Raw genomic sequence first — 22,636 nt, 5'->3', positions numbered from 1 at the left:
GGATGATAAATGGAGAAATGGTTACTGTCTTCATGGTGCTGTCAGCAAGGGGAATTTGAGGGAGGAAACTACAATAGATAAACTACACCAGCTTCTGACACGCTGCCCTCTAGTGGAAAAAGATGATATTTTGAAAGCAATTTTTCAAAAATTTTCATTTATTGAGGGTTTTTTGTAGGAAAGACTAGGAAACCACAATTAATAATTTGAGAAAAAGAACAATTTAGGGAGGTAAATAACATCATAAAAAGAAGCATGAGGTTTAGATCCAGATAAATGTTTTTCAGAATAATGTAGAAGACTTTTGGCTTGGAGTAGAACATCTAAGAGTCTATGAGGCCACCTCACTGGTGTTTCCTTCTATTGATGGGCACTACAGCATCACCAAAGATGGGTTGGAAACCAGCTGAGGGTTCATACAGATATCTGATTATTTGAAGAATGTAAATCGAGCCTTAGAAGAGCTTGACCTTCCCATGGTGAGGGGCTGTCCACTTTTGGGTACAATTTTTCTTAACTTAAACACATGCATTTGGCACTAAAAATATTTTTTATTAAACATTTTGCATAGTTTGTATTTTCCAGACTTTGTTTGGCTGCACGTTCAACTTTGATGTGGTCTGTGGTCATAAATCAGCTCAGAGTTACAAACTCTCACATTGGACCATCAGAGTGAACAGAGGTCTGGGTGGGCACGTGGGTATCTGTTCAGCAGGTGAGTGTTGTGTGACGCTCACAGCCCTCCCTGGGAGATGGGGGGTACTCGGAGCCGGGTCAGATGTTGGGGGGAGCAGTTGTGGCCTGGACCCGTTCCGTGCCCAGGGCCGTCACATAAAAGTAATGGGCTTACAGGGTTGAGTGGTTCTCATCGACTACGCCACCTGTGGTACCTGGTGAAGGCCACCAGCGCTGCTGCAGTCCTCTGAGGTGGGATTATGTGGCAGCCAACGTTGATACTACTCCCCACAGACAGAGCAGGGCCTCAGGGCAGAGACGAGGATGGAGGGAGTCGTAGTAAAGGGGGTCTGGTGCTGTGCGGTGCGGTGCAGAAATAAAGAGTCCAGAGGCCATAGGGGTTGACTTCCAGAAATTTTTACTCATGGTAGAGCGTGCAGCTGCAAGGCTTCTCCCTGCTCCTCACGGAGTTCTGCGGTCACCAGAAATGGGGGTCCGACAACCTCCAAGTAATTCAAGTGCTTAATCAGGACCCCGCACCAGAGTGTTCCTAGACTTCAGACTGAATCCTCTCCTGTCTGCGCGTGTAGATAGGCCGGGTCTCCCTCTGGACTACGCTCAGAAAAAGGGTACGGGTGGCGACTCCGCTCCTTCCGTTACCTGGTGGGATCCTCTGTGCCTGCCGGGCTTCCCTGACTAGGACGTAGAGTAGCAAAGTCAGGTTTCGGGGGCCGGTACCTCTCTTGCAGCCGGAATCCCTCTGACAAGGCCAGAATAGCGAGGACAGGTGGCGTATACCGCTCCGTCTGCATCCCCCTGGGATCCTTTTGCGATGGAGCTACACTCCTAAGCTCCAGGCCTTCTTGGGAAGGGACCTTGACCGGAATGAGACAGCCGTTAACTCAAACCCGCTCCTCGACTCAAGGCCAGAGTACGAGGACCGTGTCTCCATCATCTGCAGGTTCACACAGAAAGCCACGTTCAGTGATGAAGATCACAACCAAAGAACCTTGAGCCCAAGATGGCTGTTTATTAAATATGAATTATTAAGTGCAACCTAAATGTGCGTCCTTCACCCTCACCCTCTACATGGTTCCCCCTATCTTTTGGTTCCCCAGTCTCCCATTATCCCGGGAAGGGCAGCACACTGGTGCCTATTAGCCCCCCCCTTATGGTGGGAGAAATGTGGTGTTGGATGTAGAGGTGGGGTCCTGACCAATGCACCGATCTTACCTCGAAGGAGGGATCCCACACCCCATTGAAGAGGTGCAGCATCCCTGTGGTGGTCGAACCCTCAGGGGCGCCACAGTTGTACGCGGGAAACAGGTAGCCGAGTTACCTGAAGCCACAGGTGGACCGGAGATGTCTGGGGTACCGCATACAGGTAGCAGAGTTATTGGAAGCCACAGACGGACAAAAGACGTCCTGGACACCGCAGGCAGGTAGAAAGTTACTTGAGGCTACAGGCAGACAAGAAACTTCAGACAGGCAGCTGGAATACTGGAAACTACAGGCAGGCAGGAGATGTCCAGGAGACTGCAGACAGGCAGCTGGGATACTGGAAACTACAGGCCGGCAGGAGATGTCCAGGAGACTGCAGACAGGCAGCTGGGATGCTGGAAACTACAGGCTGGCAGGAGACTGCAGACAGGCAGCTGAGATGCTGAAAACTACAGGCAGGCAGGAGATGTCCAGGAGACTGCAGACAGGCAGCTGGGATAATGGAAACTACCGACTGGCAGGAAATGTCCAGGAGTCTGCAGACAGGCAGCTGGGATAATGGAAACTACAGGCAGGCAGGAGCTATCCAGGAGACTGCAGACAGGCAGCTGGGATGCTAAAAACTACAGACCGGCAGGAGATGTCCAGGAGTCTGCAGACAGGCAGCTGAGATACTGGAAACTACAGGCAGGCAGGAGCTATCCAGGAGACTGCAGACAGGCAGCTGGAATGCTGGAAACTACAGGCCGGCAGGAGATGTCCAGGAGACTGCAGACAGGCAGCTGAGATGCTGGAAACTACAGGCAGGCAGGAGATATCCAGGAGACTGCAGACAGGCAGCTGGGATACTGGAAACTACAGGCCGGCAGGAGATGTCCAGGAGACTGCACACAGGCAGCTGAGATGCTGGAAACTACAGGCCGACAGGAGATGTCCAGGAGACTGCAGACAGGCAGCTGAGATACTGGAAACTACAGGCCGGCAGGAGATATCCAGCAGACTGCAGACAGGCAGCTGGGATACTGGAAACTACAGGCCGACAGGAGATGTTCAGGAGACTGCAGACAGGCAGCTGGGATACTGGAAACTACAGGCAGGCATGAGATATCCAGGAGACTGCAGACAGGCAGCTGAGATGCTGGAAACTACAGGCAGGCAGGACATATCCAGGAGACTGCAGACAGGCAGCTGGGATAATGGAAACTACAGGCCGGCAGGATATGTCCAGGAGACTGCAGACAGGCAGCTGAGATACTGGAAACTACAGGCCGACATGAGATATCCAGGAGACTGCAGACAGGCACCTGGGATACTGGAAACTACAGGCCGGCAGGAGATGTCCAGGAGACTGCAGACAGGCAGCTGGGATACTGGAAAGTCTTAGAAGCATTAATGTCTTAATACCAAGACACAGGTATGTGTCTTTGTGAACCTTATATCGGCCTGGACAGATGCTCACATGGGATCACGCTGGGATATCTGCAAAGCCTGATGTAGAGCACAACAGAGTCTAGCGGACTGGGGTAAGGGAAGTAAAGTATGGATTTGAGACAGGTGCCAAACAGCAAACAATGCAAAATTTGTAATGATTCCCAATTACAAAAACAATTTTTTAGCCAAATACACTAAGTCGGAAAAAAAACATTTTCAAGGGTGGACAACTCTACTACCACCAGAAGGGAACAACATTTTGATTTTTGCTCTAGGATCTTTTCCTTAACATATAAGATACAAGAACAACATATCAGATTTAACACAGAGTCCATATATGGATGGCGGCAGTTTTAAGGGCAATTTAATGCAGCTTTTTTAGGTGTCCTGTTCGACTTTGGTGCCAAGTGATCATCCACATACATCAGGTAAAGATTATCTCTACTGAGGGGTCATTACGCTGTCTGTTCCTACCACAGTGCCTACAGCTGACGGGCTTCTGTTATCAGGGAATATACAGTGGAACAATCAAGCTGAAAATCAGAAAAAAAAGAAAATACATAAATTAACCACACACTGTTGGGGTCATACCTACATAACAAACGTAATCTTTAAATCTGAGATTTGCCGGAATTTACCCAAGGTGTAAATAGTTTAGCTGAGACAATAATATGACTGGGTATATAAAGATCCTTCTCCAATAAATTCTGCCTTCTTAATCGTGATAAATTGTAAAGTTCTGCAATTTTATGAAAAAGACTTACAAGTTCATAGTACTGTCTTTTTCTGCTGACCGGTGTCTTCTTCTGCAGAAGTCCCCTATTTTAAGATTCGGTATTTTCTTCTGAGGAAGTCTCTTCGATTGTTAGGTTGATTTTTTTTGTTTAGAAACTCTCATCTTTTAACCAGTATCTTCTTGTAGTGCCGGCGTCCCTGCCCTCTGCTAGGCAGGGACGCTGCTCCCCTCACCGCTCTGCCCCGTGCCCGGCGTCCCTCTCCCGCTCTGCTGTCAGCGCGCGCTCCTTCCCGGCGTCCTCCTCCCGCTCTGCTCTCAGCGCGCGCTCCTTCCCGGCCCCTGTGCTTAGGGCGCGCGCGCGCTCCCCTCCTCTTAAAGGGGCCGCGCGCGTCGTCCTAAGGAGTCCCCGGCCAATGGCCGGAGGACTTCATCATATATAAGGCACCTCCTCCAAAATGGAGGTGCCCGAGCAATGTTGTTTGCACCTGTGTCTCACCTGTGCTTCAGCCCTCAGGTCCCGTTGCCAGTTACCTGCCAGTTACCTGTCAGATTCCTGCCTGATTACTTGCTACCTGTCTGCTAGTCTGAGGTCCGACGGTCTGCCTTACTACTCCTGTCAGTCTGTCTAAGGACCAGCCTGCCCGCTCACCTGGGAGCGCTTCTCCGCTACCTGCCTGCTTGCCTGCCCGGAGGCTTCGCTGTCACGTGCTGTGACCACCAGCTATTCCAGAGACTCTTGCCCGCTCACCTGGGAGTGCACATCAGCTACCTGCCTGCCTGCCTGAGGTCCGACGGTCTGCCTACCAACTCCTGTCAGTCTGTCTATGGACCAGCTTGCCCGCTCACCTGGGAGCGCACATCTGCTATCTGCCTGCTAGCCTACCTGGAGGCTCCGCCGTCACGTGCTGTGACCACCTGCCTGTCCAGTGACTCCTGCCCGCTCACCTGGGAGCGCTCATCTGCTACCTGTCTGTTTGCCTACCCGGAGGCTCTGCCGTCACGTGCTGTGACCACCCGCCTGTCCAGAGACTTCTGCCCGCTCACCTGGGAGCGCTCATCTGTCGCCTGTCCGCTGGTCTTCCTGGAGGCTCCGCCGTCACATGCTGTGACCACCCGTTCATCCAGAGACTCTCGCCTGCTCACCTGGGAGCTCTCGTCTATCTTCAGCCGCCACAGGTCGTACCAACCCTATACCTAGAGACTGCCCCGGTCACTTGCCGTGACCTCCAGCCCGTTCACTCAGAGACTGTCCCGTTCACTCAGAGACTGTCCCGTTCACTCAGAGACTGTCCAGGTCACCTCCTGTGACTGCCTGCCTGGTCGCCACCTGCTCCCTTACAAGGACCGCCCCCTTGTATTGTAGCCCAGAGGTTCCGCCTCCCAGACCCGTTACAGTTTGCTCGGGCCATGGAACCCGGTGGCACCCAAGCTCCCTCGCTCTCGGACCTGTGTCATGAACTGTCCCGTCAAAGGTCCCAACAGGAGTCCATCCTGGGTCACCTGCGGAATGTCAATACTCGCCTGGACACTCTGACTGCTCCACCGACAACCTCCGCCAGTGCCATGTCTCGCAATCCGGCAGCTCCGCTGCCCACTAATACCATGGTATCCTACCCCGGACCCCGGCTTTCTGCACCTCCTCGCTTCGGAGGCGACTCCGTCCAGGCTCGGGGCTTCATAAATCAGTGCACCCTGCACTTTGAACTATTGTCCCACCAGTTTAACTCCGACCGAGCCAAAATTGCATTCATCATGTCCCATCTCACCGGGGAGGCTCTGGCCTGGCTAAATCCTCTATGGGAGAGAGGAGACCCCCTGGTGTCCAACTTGCCTGCTTTTCTCACGGCTTTCCGGAAAGTCTTCGACGAACCCGGACGGAAGACCTCATCCGCATCATCATTGCTACGCCTCCGTCAGGAAAGCCTCACCGTGGGCCAATATGCCATACGGTTCCGTACCCTTGCCTCGGAGCTGGCCTGGGATAACGACGCTCTGGTTTCCGTCTTCTGGGAGGGCCTGTCCGGCCGTATTAAAGATGAACTTGCCGGTCGGGACATTCCTACCACTCTCGATGACTTAATAACTCTTGCCACCCGGATTGACCTACGGTTCCAGGAGCGTGCCAGAGAGGTCACCCGTGAGAGGAGGTTACTACGTCTAGCTCCTACTTTTCAGAAACCCGTCACTCCTTCTGTCTCTAACCAGGTACACCCTCCTGAGCCTATGCAGGTCGACCAGACCAAGATGGTCAAGACCCGTCAGGACTTACGCCGTGTCGAGGGGACCTGCTTCTACTGTGGCAGTAAGGAGCACCGGATCCGTGCCTGCCCGGAGAGGTCGGGAAACGCCTGTGTCTAGGTTCGCTCAGAGAGGTCCACCTAGACAAGAATAAATCCTCTCCATCCCTGCTGTTGTCAGTTTCAATCGTCTACGGGGAGAACCGTTATTTCGAACTAGCCCAACTGGACTCTGGAGCAGCCGGGAATCTTATTTCACAGTCCCTGGTAGAGAAATACCGCATCCCCACCAAACCTCTGGCTGTACCCTTGTCTGTGGCTGCCGTGGATGGGGGGCTCTTACCACGCCCCATCCAACTCATCACCGAATCCATTACTCTGCAGGTGGGAATGCTGCATTCTGAAAGTATCTCCTTTCATGTTCTGCCTGGACTCTCTCACGCCCTCTTGCTAGGTCTGCCTTGGCTCCAGAAACATGCACCCGTGCTTGACTGGCGAACCGGAGAAGTCCTTCGCTGGGAACAAGACTGTCATAAGACCTGCCTGGTTCCCGTCCATCCCGTCCGTCCCTCTCCTACCCCAGCTAATCTACCTGGACTTCCGATTCCTTATTGGTCTTATGCTGATGTCTTTAATAAAAAGGAGGCAGAGACATTACCCCCTCATAGACCATACGACTGTCCCATCGACCTGTTACCCGGTACTACTCCTCCCTGTGGGCGTATTTATCCTTTATCCGCTGCTGAGACCCGGTCGATGTCCGAATATATTGAGGAGAATCTGGCCAGGGGATTCATCCGGAAATCTACCTCCCCGGCGGGAGCAGGCTTCTTTTTCGTCAAAAAGAAGGACGGCTCTCTCCGTCCCTGTATAGACTATAGAGGCCTAAACCAGATCACGGTGAAGAATAAGTACCCCCTTCCGCTCATTCCAGAATTATTTGATCGTCTGAGGGGGGCTAGAATCTTCACCAAACTAGACCTCCGTGGGGCGTACAACCTGGTTCGTATCCGTCAGGGGGATGAATGGAAGACGGCATTCAACACCCAGGACGGCCACTATGAATACCTGGTAATGCCCTTTGGTCTCTGTAACGCTCCTGCCGTCTTTCAAGAGTTGGTCAATGACATCTTCCGGGACCTTCTCTACTCCTGCGTAGTGGTGTACCTGGACGACATCTTGGTCTTCTCTCCGGATCTCCAGACTCACCGGAGGGACGTTCGTCAGGTCCTGCTCAGGCTCAGGCAGAATCACCTCTTCGCTAAATACGAGAAGTGCCTCTTTGAGCAGACCTCGCTTCCGTTTTTGGGCTACATTATTTCTCAGACCGGCCTACGAATGGATCCAGAGAAACTGTCTGCCATCGAGAAATGGCCCCGACCGGAGGGGTTGAAAGCCATTCAGCGGTTCCTGGGCTTCGCCAACTACTACCGCCTCTTCATACCACACTTCTCTTCCCGGACTGCCCCAATTTCCGCGCTCACCCGTAAGGGTACTAATCCCAAACAGTGGCCGCCCGAAGCAGAAGAAGCCTTTCTTTCCTTAAAACAGGCCTTCTCTTCCGCCCCGGTGCTGCATCGCCCGGACGGCAACAAGCAGTTCTTCCTGGAAGTGGACGCCTCCTCCTCTGGAGCTGGAGCGGTACTTACTCAAAAATCTTCTTCCGGGAGGATGGTAACTTGCGGCTTCTTCTCTAAACTCTTCTCCTCCTCAGAGTGCAATTATTCCATAGGAGATCGAGAGTTATTGGCCATCAAACTGGCATTGGAGGAGTGGCGTTACCTGCTTGAGGGGGCTCTTCACCCGGTAATAATTTACACTGACCACAAGAACTTGGCTTACCTCCAGCATGCCCAGAGACTTAACCCGCGCCAAGCCCGGTGGTCCTTGTTTTTTGCTCGTTTTGATTTTGTCCTTCATTTTCGCCCGGCTGACAAAAACGTCAAGGCGGACGCCTTGTCTCGATCCTTTCTGGTATCTGATCTCGAGGAAGATCCGAAACACATCATTGATCCTGCCAGAGTAATGCAGGTGGCTCCCGTGAGTCTAAATCGTCTCCCTCCCGGAAAGATGTTCGTATCAGTACCTGATCGGGAGAAGATCCTTCACTGGGGTCACTCGTCTAAACTGGCTGGCCACGCTGGTCAGAAGAAGACCCTCCAGCTTATTTCCCGTCACTACTGGTGGCCTACCCTGCACAAGGATGTAATAGACTTTGTTTCTGCCTGTGTGTCCTGCGCCCGCAACAAGGTTCCGAGACATCTGCCAGCCGGTCGCCTCCTTCCGCTCCCAGTACCTGCTGCCCCCTGGCAGCATATTGCAATGGACTTCATAACTGACCTCCCACTCTCTGCCGGTTGTACGGTCATTTGGGTGGTCGCTGACCGCTTCTCCAAGATGGCTCATTTCGTTCCCCTACCAGGCCTCCCGTCTGCACCCGAGCTAGCTAGAGACTTTATTCGTCACATCTTCCGTCTTCATGGCCTGCCCCTCCACATCGTGTCGGATCGTGGGGTACAGTTCACCTCACGCTTCTGGAGAGCCACTTGTAAACTACTAGACGTCACCCTGGACTTCTCTTCCGCTTACCACCCACAGTCCAATGGTCAAGTGGAGCGGATCAATCAGAACCTGACCAGTTACCTCCGGCACTTCGTTAATGCCCACCATTCTGACTGGGTGGATCTCCTACCATGGGCCAAGTTCTCTTACAATAATCACGAGAGCGAATCCTCCTCCAAATCCCCGTTTTTTGTAGTCTTTGGTCAGCATCCTCGGATTCCTTTTCCTGTCTCCACCTCGGTGGACAACCCGGCTGCGGAATCTCTCGTTAGCAAATTTTCCTCCATTTGGGAGAGTACCCGATCCGCACTCCTTCAGTCGTCCGAACGGATGAAAAGACACGCTGACAAAAAACGCCTGGATCCTCCTCAATTTCGTCCAGGAGATAAGGTCTGGCTCTCATCTAAATATGTTCGACTCAAGATACCTTCTTACAAGTTAGGGCCTCGGTTCATCGGACCTCTGGAGGTCACCAGTCAGATCAACCCGGTGGCCTATAAATTGAAACTCCCGGCCAACTTACGGATCCCTAACTCCTTCCATGTATCTCTCCTCAAACCTGTGGTACTTAACTCTTTTTCCAAGTCTACAGGTATGCCTCCTGCTCCGGTTTCCGCTGAGGACGAGTTTGAGGTAGAGAACATTCTTGCCACCAAAAGGGTAAGAGGAAAGACCTTTTTTCTGGTAGATTGGAAGGGGTTTGGTCCTGAGGAGAGAACGTGGGAGCCCCGGGAGAACATCCATGCCCCTCTCATCCTAGCTAAATTTCTGTCTGGCCTAAAAAAGGGGGGGCCTAAAGGGGGGGGTACTGTAGTGCCGGCGTCCCTGCCCTCTGCTAGGCAGGGACACTGCTCCCCTCACCGCTCTGCCCCGTGCCCGGCGTCCCTCTCCCGCTCTGCTGTCAGCGCGCGCTCCTTCCCGGCGTCCTCCTCCCGCTCTGCTCTCAGCGCGCGCTCCTTCCCGGCCCCTGTGCTTAGGGCGCGCGCGCTCCCCTCCTCTTAAAGGGGCCGCGCGCGTCGTCCTAAGGAGTCCCCGGCCAATGGCCGGAGGACTTCATCATATATAAGGCACCTCCTCCAAAATGGAGGTGCCCGAGCAATGTTGTTTGCACCTGTGTCTCACCTGTGCTTCAGCCCTCAGGTCCCGTTGCCAGTTACCTGCCAGTTACCTGTCAGATTCCTGCCTGATTACTTGCTACCTGTCTGCTAGTCTGAGGTCCGACGGTCTGCCTTACTACTCCTGTCAGTCTGTCTAAGGACCAGCCTGCCCGCTCACCTGGGAGCGCTTCTCCGCTACCTGCCTGCTTGCCTGCCCGGAGGCTTCGCTGTCACGTGCTGTGACCACCAGCTATTCCAGAGACTCTTGCCCGCTCACCTGGGAGCGCACATCAGCTACCTGCCTGCCTGCCTGAGGTCCGACGGTCTGCCTACCAACTCCTGTCAGTCTGTCTATGGACCAGCTTGCCCGCTCACCTGGGAGCGCACATCTGCTATCTGCCTGCTAGCCTACCTGGAGGCTCCGCCGTCACGTGCTGTGACCACCTGCCTGTCCAGTGACTCCTGCCCGCTCACCTGGGAGCGCTCATCTGCTACCTGTCTGTTTGCCTACCCGGAGGCTCTGCCGTCACGTGCTGTGACCACCCGCCTGTCCAGAGACTTCTGCCCGCTCACCTGGGAGCGCTCATCTGTCGCCTGTCCGCTGGTCTTCCTGGAGGCTCCGCCGTCACATGCTGTGACCACCCGTTCATCCAGAGACTCTCGCCTGCTCACCTGGGAGCTCTCGTCTATCTTCAGCCGCCACAGGTCGTACCAACCCTATACCTAGAGACTGCCCCGGTCACTTGCCGTGACCTCCAGCCCGTTCACTCAGAGACTGTCCCGTTCACTCAGAGACTGTCCCGTTCACTCAGAGACTGTCCAGGTCACCTCCTGTGACTGCCTGCCTGGTCGCCACCCACTCCCTTACAAGGACCGCCCCCTTGTATTGTAGCCCAGAGGTTCCGCCTCCCAGACCCGTTACACTTCTTCTGATAAAATATTCTTGTTGTAGGACGTCTCCTCTACTGCAGTTCATGTAGAAACCATCTAAGTCCATATGTCCATAGTCCTGTCTTTTTCTGCTGACAGGTCTCTGAGAATCGAAGGAAGTTCCCTCTTCTTCAGATAGGTGGCTTCTTCTGAGACAGTCTCTTAACAGGTTTCTTCTTCTAATAAAGTTTACTTTTTTTTAGGAAGTAGCCTCTACTTTTGAAAGGTCTTTACTTCTTAGGGATTCTCTTCTTCTTCAGACAGATTTCTTTTGTGCAAGTAACCCCTCCTGAACAGCCTCTTATTCTACTAAAGACTCTACTTCTGTCAAATCTCTTCAAGGAAGACTTTTCCTTCAGCAGATCTCTTCTGATTAAGTATTTTTCTGTTAAAGAAAGCTCCCTTTCGTCTTTAATGGTTTGTCTTTTAAAGGAGTCTAATTTTTTTTCTCGGGCTTTAGTAAAGACTATTCAGAAGAAGAGGGGACACCCAAAGAAGAAAAGACCTTTCAGAAGAAGAGGAGACTGCTAAAGAAGTAAAGACTCTTTACCACCAGAGCTGGTGTGTCACTCTCCATAAGGAGAAACGTTACCCCTTAGACCTCAGTCCAGAGCCTCTCACCTAGCCAAATCAGTTCTCATACTTTGCACTGACGAGGGCCAACGGCCCGAAACACCGTGTCTGCAAATTGAGATTCTGATTTGGCTTTTATCCTAAGTCATATTGCAAGACTCGTTAAAGGGTTGATTGTGACTTGTAGGATTGCTGCTTCCAATAGGTGGCGCTATAAATTACAAGTCCTCTTTTTCTCTAAAGGGTCAATTTGCATATTAAATTTCCCAGAGTAGCATTGCATGGCGAATAAGCCTCCTTACCTTGACGTGCCAGAGCTGGTGTGTCACTCTCCATAAGGAGAAATGTTACCCCTTAGACCTCTTTCTGACATGAAATTCTTTGTGCAAGTTTACTCCTCTTCTAACAGTTCTCTTCCCCTAAAGAAATTTCTACTGACAGTCATCTGTTAAATTGTCCTCTTCTGCTGACAGGTGAGCAATGAGCAGGCCTTATACTTGAACTACAAGAGATTCTACCAAGCTTCCAGCAACCCAAGGCACTCAGTATTATATAGAGATTTTCTAAAATGTTTTAAAATATATTTTGACTCCTTCTTTCCTTTTACTTTTTATTTTTTTAATTGTCTCAAACTCATCATGAAGGTCTGAGAGCATAGATGTTATTGGTGAGACACTTCAGAACAAATGGCCAGTAGGAAAACATTTTAGCGTTGAGTAAATATACTGAAATTCAATTTGGGCAAATATCGTCAATTAGGGGATATGGCGGGAATTCAAGGGGAAATTCAATTCTCATTAAATAAATTTAATGCAAGTTGAATTTGCCAGAAAGGGCTTAAAAAAACCTTTAAACACGTTGTGGATTGAAATAATCACCTAGGCAGGTTAACGATGCAATTAGTTTTATTCCTTCCATCCACGGTAATACAGCAATTCCGAGGAAATAGCCAAAATGTAATTCTCTCAGTCTTCAAGTTTCCAACCCGGGATCAGTAGTTCCATTGCCCCTGTACCAGGTGATATCCACTGTCTCCCAACTTTTAGTTGGCCCACAGCTTTTGGTATCTCCCTCCAGTATATCGTCAGTCACAGCCTATGTTCCTCCAGATGACGGATATCATGACCGCAGCGTGTGAATCTCACTCCAGCTCTGTTGAGACTAGAAATGCAGCTTCTTTTCTCCTTTACTGGGATCAGCCCCCGGAGTGGGTAGAACTGCTCTCACCCTCACCCCCCAAAGCTAAGTGTGCATTAGTGAAGGAATTTTTCTCAGGTAGAACCCATTACCTGGGTCTGTATGTGAGACTCCCTGTGGTGACGGCTCAGCTGGGTCCACTCTCCCCATCCACACAATGGGCCAAGCGGCCGAGAGAACAAGGGCCTAAGGCCCCTGAGATATGGTCACTGAATGGAAGCATTGATTCCTGAGGCTGAACTGATGTGCAACAAATCACTAATAAAACACAACAATAAGATTGATGGCACCGATGCTCCGTGCTGGAAAAAGTCTGATTGTCTTTAGAAAGTAGCCAGCTCCTCTCACACTTGTTCTTGGCCCTTCCTGCACCTGGCTGACATTTTGCTACTTCAACAAAAATAAATTGCAAAAAAAAAATTGGGAATTTTATTCGATTTGATGATTTCTTTTAATATCAATATAAATTAAAACAAATTCTCATACTTACATGTTCTGATCCTCGAGCAGGAAAACCTGGATAGAAAAAGAAAATGGAGTTAAAAATCTGCTTTACGGCTTTATTCACCCCCCCCCCCCCCAATTACAAAACTAAAAATAAGAAAAAATGTGTACGTAGATTCCACATATCATGTCATCATTAGATGTACATGACGCGCCCCCTGGGCCGCGTGGGGAACCCGGAACCGGGCCTCTCGTGGGACGCTGGGGGTCGCAGTCACTGCGGCAGCGACCCGGTCCCGTGGCCCAGGGCGGTCAAACCAGTGGCAGTCTCTATAGGGGTTTTTATGGTTTTATGTCCGACTGCGCCACCCGTGGATTGCGGTCAGTGCGGACCGCCGCTGCAAGGCCGGCTGCTGGGGCTGATGGTGTATGCAGCTGAGGTAGTGTGACTCCCCACGGAAAGAGTGCAGCCCCAGGGCAGTGTAGTAGATGGTGGGGGTGATGGTGCGGGCGTCCCAGCACTAGTAGTGTTGTATGCGGTGAGAAAGCACAGAGACAAGGTGTTGCAGTTCAGGTTCTTTACTCACAGTTCTCATCCAGGTCACTTGTGCACAGATAGAACCGCCCGAGCCGTGCTGCGTCCACCAGGCAGGGGGCTCGATCAACCCCCAGGTAATTCCGGAGTGTGGCACAGGACTCCCTTCTATCCTTTCGTCAGCCGTGCCCCACCAGTGACACTACTTCTGTCCAGCTGCCTCGGGTCTTCTCTTGGGAGGCTGGGTGTCCACTTCCCTGACCCTATGTGGTGTGCCTTCCTAGTAGGTGTAGTGAGGGGTCTCACCAGTAAATGGTCACGACCGCCGGTCCTTGGCTGAGGATTAGTCGCCTCCACCAACTTGGGATCTGGTACCCTGTTCTGCCAACCCGTAACCCGTAGTCTCCTGGGTCCTTAGGGTTCCTTCTGCCCTCGTGTCTCTGGGCCTCTCTTGGTGTTCTGTTCCTTCTTACTTTCCTTTCTGCTCCTTTCTGTTTCCGTTCCTCTCCTCTGGCTCTGGCCTCCACTCCAGGCCTGCCTCGTGGAGCTGGGCCCAGACTGAGCCACAGCTCCCTGTCAGCCCTCTCTGGCTGAACTCCTTCTCTCCTCCAACTCTCTGCACTGACTTCTTCTCTTTCAGTGCTGGCTGGGCCTCACAGGCTAGGCCCGCCTCCGGAGCAGAGCTCCACAGAGGCCCTGCTCTGTCACTTCCTCTCTCAGACTGAACACTGATCTAAGATGGTGCCCACCTTATATACCTCCCTCTCTGTGTATGAGCCCAGGTGACTTGCAACCAATGGGCTCCTACCTATGCCCAGAAACCGTCCCCTCCTGCTCCTACATCACTGGGTTTTCCTCCCCCCTCCCCACTCCAGCCAGGGACATGTTCTGTCGTGCCTGCATTACTGTACTAATGGGAGCACCATTGAGCTGTCCCCCGGAAATGGGATGTATGTGATGCATGCAGCTAACTGAGTCCCGGTCCACACACCATCCTTACCTGGGAGTGGGATATCACACCTCTGGTTGAGGTGCAATACCTCTGTAGCGACCGAACCCTCGGGGCACTACATACATCTTTACCAGGGCTCAGGAAGTAAACATGGTAGACCATAGATTCGGATACATCCATGTGGATGTTTGTTCCCCACTGGTCACAATAAACTTACAGGTTCCAATGATTCCCGAAGAAGGAAAGAGTCAGGACCATGTTGAAATTTCCTTTATCGGGAATCTCTGACGTTGTGCACAACTTGTAGTCACGATGCAATTTTACAACTAGTGGTGGAGCCAAAGCCAAGATAAGAGATCATAATATAAGAATGTGACCAACCTCCCGGGATATGGTTCATATCTATGTATGAGTAACACACATCTTCTTCCGAGCAGCGTCTTCTCTCATGTTCTGAAAATCAGAGAAGAATAATTAGAGTGATTATGGATATTCTGCTCTAATATAGGGAAATTGAGGTGGTAAAATTGCCATTATTCCATTGCCATTGAAGAGATATTCCCATATTAATACATTTTCAGATATCCACTAGATAGGAGAGAACTGTTAGATTGGTGTGGATCCCAATGTTTCCCCTATTTCCCCTGGTTCTCCTTTGGCTGCAAGACCACAGCCAGGAGGTGATGGCAGGGCATTCATGTGCTCTGCCACTTCATTGAAGTCTAAGACAAAGAAGATAGTCCAACAAATGGTGGAAACGGTTGGGGATCATACATCATAAGAATGGCTTTTCTGTATTTAGAGGATGAAACTTTCTCTGTAGTTGCAACCATAGGTCTATCCAATGTCTGACTCGTCATAGAGCTTTGAAACGAGATTAGGGTTGTCAGACAAACACATCCATTTGTAGAGAGCACAGTCTTGGAGTTGATTCTTCTCATTAGTATATCCCTAATAATTCTCATCTCTCTGAGGTGTGGCTGATAACCCGAGTCAAGTTTTAAAGCTTTATGAAGGGTCAGACATTGACTTACAGGATATCTACCTATAGGTGGCACTCCACTACTGGAATACAGCTATTTTACATACTTTTACCAGGGAGCATTACTTTAAAGGCTCCTTAAGTAGTCGGATCTCTTAAAAAAGAAAATCAGTATCTTCCGAAAGCTTTAGCACAAACTGACTGATCAAACAAAGCTCAGGCGCTCAGTGTACCCTTGTTGTGGGTGCACTGAGCGCGTGTGCTTGGTTTGATCAAAACATTTTTGTAGATGTGCTTCCCCTCTTACTTGTTTTGAATTTATCTCTACCATCCTCTTTCTTGATTTATAGCTCTGACTCTACAGAGGGAAATATATATAAAACAAGTAGGTGAAAAATTGCACAGAACTGTTCAGCCCCAGGAGAGGTGCACTGAGCGCATGTGCTTGGTTTGAACAGTCATTCTGTGCTGACAGATTCCCTTTCAGATAAGCAGATAAGATATGCACAATGAACACCATGATATACACATACAATATTTTCTGTCGTCTATCTACAGAGAGGAACTAAAGAGGAACTGAACTTTACGAAGAAAATAAATATTCCAGGATTTCATAACCGTACAATGCGCATTATTCCTATGTATGCAAATACGTTGTGTACACAGGAGAATATTGTTTCATGAGAAGCTGAGGACAGTGCCTGGAATAATATCTCACAACATGTTGGATTGTTTAATAAAATTAAAAATTTGGTGGTCTCATTAAAGGGGTCATTCATTAAAAAAATGAGTAGGCGAGGCTCAAAAAAAATATCAAATAAGAATCACCTATCCATTGAAGCTCCTGCCAATCGAGAGCCACCTCTCCATTGCTTCCTGGAGTTGTACAGGGGTGACTTCCTATTTACAACACATGACTGCTGCAGCCAATCACTCGTCATACTGATGTAGACAGCAAAGACCATTAAGGTCAGTGATTGGCTGCAGTGTTATAAACAGGAAGACACCACTCTAGACCCGTCAACAAAGGACTTCAAGGAGAGAAAATTCAAAAATAATGAATTCATTTTCAGAAAACAGGTAAAAGGAGGAATTCACTTCGATCATTCTTAAAAGATTGATATAAACCTACCTGTGACGGTATTCAACTGGCGACATCTTGTAAAATGAAGCTTGTATATGCACATGAAGATCAGGAGAGCAGCAGAGAGCAGGAGAAGGAGGGCGACCACCAGAACCCAAGGAGATATTGATGTGTTTCCATCGAGGGATGTGTGAGGTTTATCTGCAAGGAAAATAGTCAGGTTTTCAGGCATTGTCTACTCCCCAAAAATTAATTTTGGAATAAGTATAGAAAATCACTAATTATGTATTTCTAATGATATTCTAAAGAACTTGCTATTATAGTTTTATTTTAAAGGTGCCTCAATCTTCATTTTATCATCTTGGTCCTAATTGAGGCAATTTCCAGTCATGTGCTTGACATATCCGGTGTCGGCACATCACCAGTTATTCATGTGAAGTGGGCTGGCTGACTGCTCATTTCAATAAATAAGCCAGCCCCCCTACTGTGTCTAAGGTAAAGCATCACTTAGTTACTGAAATGAGCGATCAGCCAGCCCCCTTCACACACAGTAAATTATCTCCTGTGTCACGTACAGGTCTGAAAGTTGAGTTGCCAAAACCAGAACGGAGGCTGATCATTGGAACCTCTTACTTTGAAGTATTTTTTTCAAACTGGACATCCCCTTTAAGGAACCGGTCTATAATATTTATGGAGACCTAATGATCACCCAGCCCCATCCTGAATATCTCTCAACTGATGCTGGGGCTTTTCTGTAAAAAGTGAACGTATACCACATAGATATTTCTATTATTCATGTTGACTTTTGGCCAAGTCCACAAGGAGGTAAACTGTATATATTGGTTCCGTGAGGTTCTCAGTACTGGAGATACAGTATGTGAAGAGTTTTTATCACATCTTAACTCGCCGAAACAGAAAAAAATCAAAAACATTCTTCAGAATTGTAACATTTCAGGTGCGTTACCTTGGACTGACACAATCATGGTAGCGGTGAACATCTTATACTTCTCATGGATGAATATTTGTTGGGAACAGTGGTAGATCCCGGCCACATTCAAGTCAACACTTGTAAATCGTAACTCGTTGTCTTTGACTAAGAAGTGAATGGCGGTTTTGTTCTTGAAGAAGGTTGTGTTGGTTTTTTGGTAGGTTGAGAAAGTGTGACACCTCATAGTCAGGGGTTCTCCGATATAGATGACCGGTGGAATCTGCAAGATGAGATGGGCTGAAATAAGAAGGAAATGAAAAATAAGAAGACACAAGGAGCTCAGGACTTGGGAAAGAGTTATTCACGTGAAATCTACATGAGGTTGAAAGATTACAGATGAACGTACTGTTAACCACATCTAGTCTGACCGGATCACTTTTGAAGCCCCTGTTTGTCCAACACTGGTAAGTTCCTGTATCCTCTTCTGATGATGATTCTATCAGGATGGTCTGTTGATAGTAGGATAATAGTTTCCTATCTTTGGACCAGTAGTATCTTGGGTTCTCCTGAGCCTTAGAGCCCAAGTTACAGGATAGGGTCACTGATTCATACAGAAGTATTATTCTCCAGTTGGGCGTGAAGGTCACCACTGGTTTGACTTCAGCTTCTAAGAAAAAACAACAACGAAAAGTAGTATAAGCAGATGACATAAGCACAATATGGAAGTATTCCTGAACTGCTGAACTTTTTGTTTTTGCCTTTAACCAGCAGGTTCTTCTTTATAGAATCTGATAGTCTTACGTTGTTAAAAATTCTGATTTTTTTAAAGAAAAAGAAGTCTATGAATCCTTTATTGAAGAGGTTACCCAACTTTTCAAAAACTTTTAAAGACAGCTTCACAAAGTATAAAATAACAAAAAAATACACCTTTCGTGTTGACTTCCTGGATGTCCTCCTGGTCTTCAGACCGTGGTGGCATGCCGTACTCTTGCCATCATGGCTCCCATCACCATAATGTCAATAGTATGACACTTGATTATTGCAAACACTCATTGTGCAAAGTGGTCACATGTCAACTACATGTAAAAAAAAAAAAGACCGGGAGGTCTACCAGGGAGTCAGTGCTGGATCACCGGAGGGAAGAAGTAAATATTTTTTAAGTAATCTACTTTTTTACTTTATAACATTTGCAGCTGTTTAAAAAAAATGTTTTTCTAAATTAGAATTGTTTAAAAAAATAAGAAAAAAAAAATTGTTTGTTCATAAACATCCTTCGTCCGCCCTTGAGTGATGGTTGACTGCCTAAGGATATTCTCACGTGTGAATATATAGATATACAGCATGTGTAGGAAGGTTAGTCTCATGTGCAGCAGGTCGTGACGACCTGTGACTAGTACAGCTTTGCTCCGTTTCATTGCAGAAGTTTCATTAAGATGCAAATAAGCTGAAAAGCTTTGCCAGTTCTCAAAAAATCTGCAAGCAACACTCTGCAGGTGCGTGATCAGCATCTGAAGGCATCTCACACATTGTAAATCTAGAGGCTGCTTAAAAATGTCAGCTCTCTAATATTGATAAATATTAAAAAATGTCATTTTGGGGTCTAAAAAGAATACTAGAAGGGGACACCCAAGTCTTGCTTGTCCTCTATTAGCAACCACGGAGTCCTTAATTTTCTAAATAATTCAGAAAATCACATGACTGATGACATCACATAGAGTACTGCTAGACTGATGATATCACATAGAATTTTTCAGTCTGATGACATCACATGGAATATTTCCAGACTGATGACATCACATAGAATTTTTCAGACTGATGACATCACATGGAATATTTCCAGACTGATGACATCACATAGAATTTTTCAGACTGATGACATCACATGGAATATTTCCAGACTGATGAAATCACCGGTTTATTGACATTTAACAGGATTATTGTTTTATTACTCACCACAAAGTTTTATTGCAGCAGCTGTAAAAGATAAAAAAAATAAGGGGTCGTCATTGAGAGTTGGGGACCGAGAATCCAAAATGTCTGCTCCTTAAATGAAGAACTGCTCTGAAGCACAAACTGCTGTTCTTGCAAGTCAAATGTACAGAATAACAGAAAAAGACTCGTAGCTCATGGAAGGGTAATTACTGTGTCTATTTCTCTATCTCATATCTAATGTCTATTTATCCATCTATTATCTATCCATCTGTATATCTATCATCTATTTATCATCTATCTATTATCTATCTATTATCTATTATCTATCTGTTATCTATCAATAATCTATCCATCTATTATCTATCTATTATCTATCTATCATCTATCTATTATCTATCTATTATCTATTATCTATCTGTTATCTATCAATAATCTATCCATCTATTATCTATCTATTATCTATCTATTATCTATTATCTATCTATTATCTATCAATTATCTATCCATCTATTATCTATCTATTTATCTATCTATTATCTATATATCTATTATCTATCTATTATCTATATATCTATTATCTATCTATTATCCATCTATTTATCTATCTATTATCTATCTATCATCTATCTATTATCTATCTATTATCTATCATCTATCTATTATCTATTATCTATTATCTATTATCTATCTATTATCTATCTATTATCTATCTATCATCTATTTATTATCTATTATCTATCTATTATCTATCTATTATCTATCTATCTATTATATATCTATTATCTATCCATCTATTATCTATCTATTTATCTATCTATTATCTATATATCTATTATCTATCTATTATCTATATATCTGTTATCTATATATTATCTATTATCTATATATCTATTATCTATCTATTATCCATCTATTTATCTATCTATTATCTATCTATCATCTATCTATTATCTATCTATTATCTATCATCTATCTATTATCTATTATCTATCTATCATCTATCTATTATCTATCTATTATCCATCTATTTATCTATCTATTATCTATCTATCTATCATCTATCTATTATCTATCTATTATCTATCATATATCTATTATCTATCTATTATCTATCTATTATCTATTTATTATCTATTTATTATCTATTATCTATCTATTATCTATCTATTATCTATCTATTATCTATCTATCTATTATCTATCTATTATCTATCTATCATCTATTTATTATCTATTATCTATCTATTATCTATCTATTATCTATCTATCTATCTATTATCTATCTATTATCTATCTATCTATCTATTATCCATCTATTTATCTATCTATTATCTATCTATCATCTATCTATTATCTATCTATTATCTATCATCTATCTATTATCTATCTATTATCTATCTATTATCTATCATCTATTTATTATCTATTATCTATCTATTATCTATCGATTATCTATCCATCTATTATCTATCTATCTATTATCTATCTATTATCTATTTATCAATCTATTATCTATCTATTATCTATCTATCATCTATCTATTATCTATTATCTATCTATCATCTATCTATTATCTATCTGTTATCTATTATCTATCTATTATCTATCAATAATCTATCCATCTATTATCTATCTATTTATCTATCTATTATCTATCAATTATCTATCCATCTATTATCTATCTATTTATCTATCTATTATCTATTATCGATCTATTATCTATTTATCTATCTATTATCTATCATCTATCTATTATCTATCTATTATCTATCTAATATCTATCTATTATCTATTTATTATCTATCTATTATCTATTATCTATCATCTATCTATTATCTATTTATTAGCTATCTATTATCTATTATCTATCTATTATCTATATATCTATCTATCTATTATCCATCTATTTATCTATCTATTATCTATCTATCATCTATCTATTATCTATCTATTATCTATCTATCATCTATCTATTCTCTATTATCTATCTATCATCTATCTATTATCTATCTATCATCTATTTATTATCTATCGATTATCTATCCATCTATCTATTATCTATCTATTATCTATCATCTATCTATTATCTATTATCTATCTATTATCTATTTATCTATCTATTATCTATCGAAAATCTATTATTTATCTATCTATTATCTATATATCTATCTATTATCTATTATCTATCTATCTATCTGTACATCTATCTATTATCTATCTATCTATTATCTATCTATCTATCATCTATCTATTATCTATCATTTATCATCTATCTATTATCTATTATCTATCTATCTATTATCTATCTATCATCTATCTATCTATCTATCTATCTATCTATCTATCTATCTATTTATCTATCTATCTATCATCCATGTGTATAGATGCCATAGTCAGTAGATCTGGACTGACCACCTCCGGCACAGAAGGCTCAGACAATGATGACTACTCACGGATGATGAGGATGATGACCTGAGCTCTCATGATGCACCCGGCCCGTCCACACGAGCACAATAAGTCATCTCACTTTCGGCGATGAGGCGGATGCTGGCTTCCTGTGTGGTGGCGTCTGATGAATGTGTCAGCGTATATGAGGATGGATCATCACAGAACAGATCCAGGGTCAGTCACTGAGATCCTTCATGGTTTGTCTACGCTCCCCCCAAATAAGAAACCACAGACATCCCCCACCATCACTGCAAACCGAGGTGACAACCCCAATGGAGGCTGCACCGGCCGCCATGCTGGAATCCACCTAGCAGGATAAAATAACAAATTAATAAATCAATTAATAGCAATTTCTGGTGTTTTTTTATTTTAGAGGTGAGTAAGTCTCAAGGGGAATCTGTCACTTTTCTTCCCCCAAATCTATTTCTATGCGCTTGTTGCTCTTTCAAAGACAAATCATATGATACCATTACATGGCCGATCCATTCCTCCATTACTAATAAAACAGAGTTTTAATTTATATGCAAATGAGACTGAAGAGCTATGGTAGATCTGAAGCCTCAGTCACCCTGGCTTTACTCCTTGCTCAGTGTCGCCTCCTCCTGATGGCTGACAGCCTCAATACCTTGTCACTACAGGCAAAGGAGCTGTTAGTCAGCAGGAGGAATAGAGC

At 45.9% G+C, this 22,636-nt stretch overlaps 1 pseudogene; it reads right to left on the bottom strand.

The window, feature by feature from the left end:
- Positions 1-234: 234 nt before the first annotated feature.
- On the bottom strand, positions 235-22,159 carry LOC141155399 (low affinity immunoglobulin gamma Fc region receptor III-A-like; annotated as a pseudogene).
- Positions 22,160-22,636: the final 477 nt, after the last annotated feature.

The sequence above is a fragment of the Phyllobates terribilis genome, unplaced genomic scaffold (assembly GCF_046119375.1).
Source record: "Phyllobates terribilis strain yellow unplaced genomic scaffold, ASM4611937v1 Scaffold_7__3_contigs__length_470593459, whole genome shotgun sequence".
Lineage (NCBI taxonomy): Eukaryota > Metazoa > Chordata > Amphibia > Anura > Dendrobatidae > Phyllobates > Phyllobates terribilis.
This window is presented reverse-complemented; position numbering and strand designations above follow the sequence as displayed.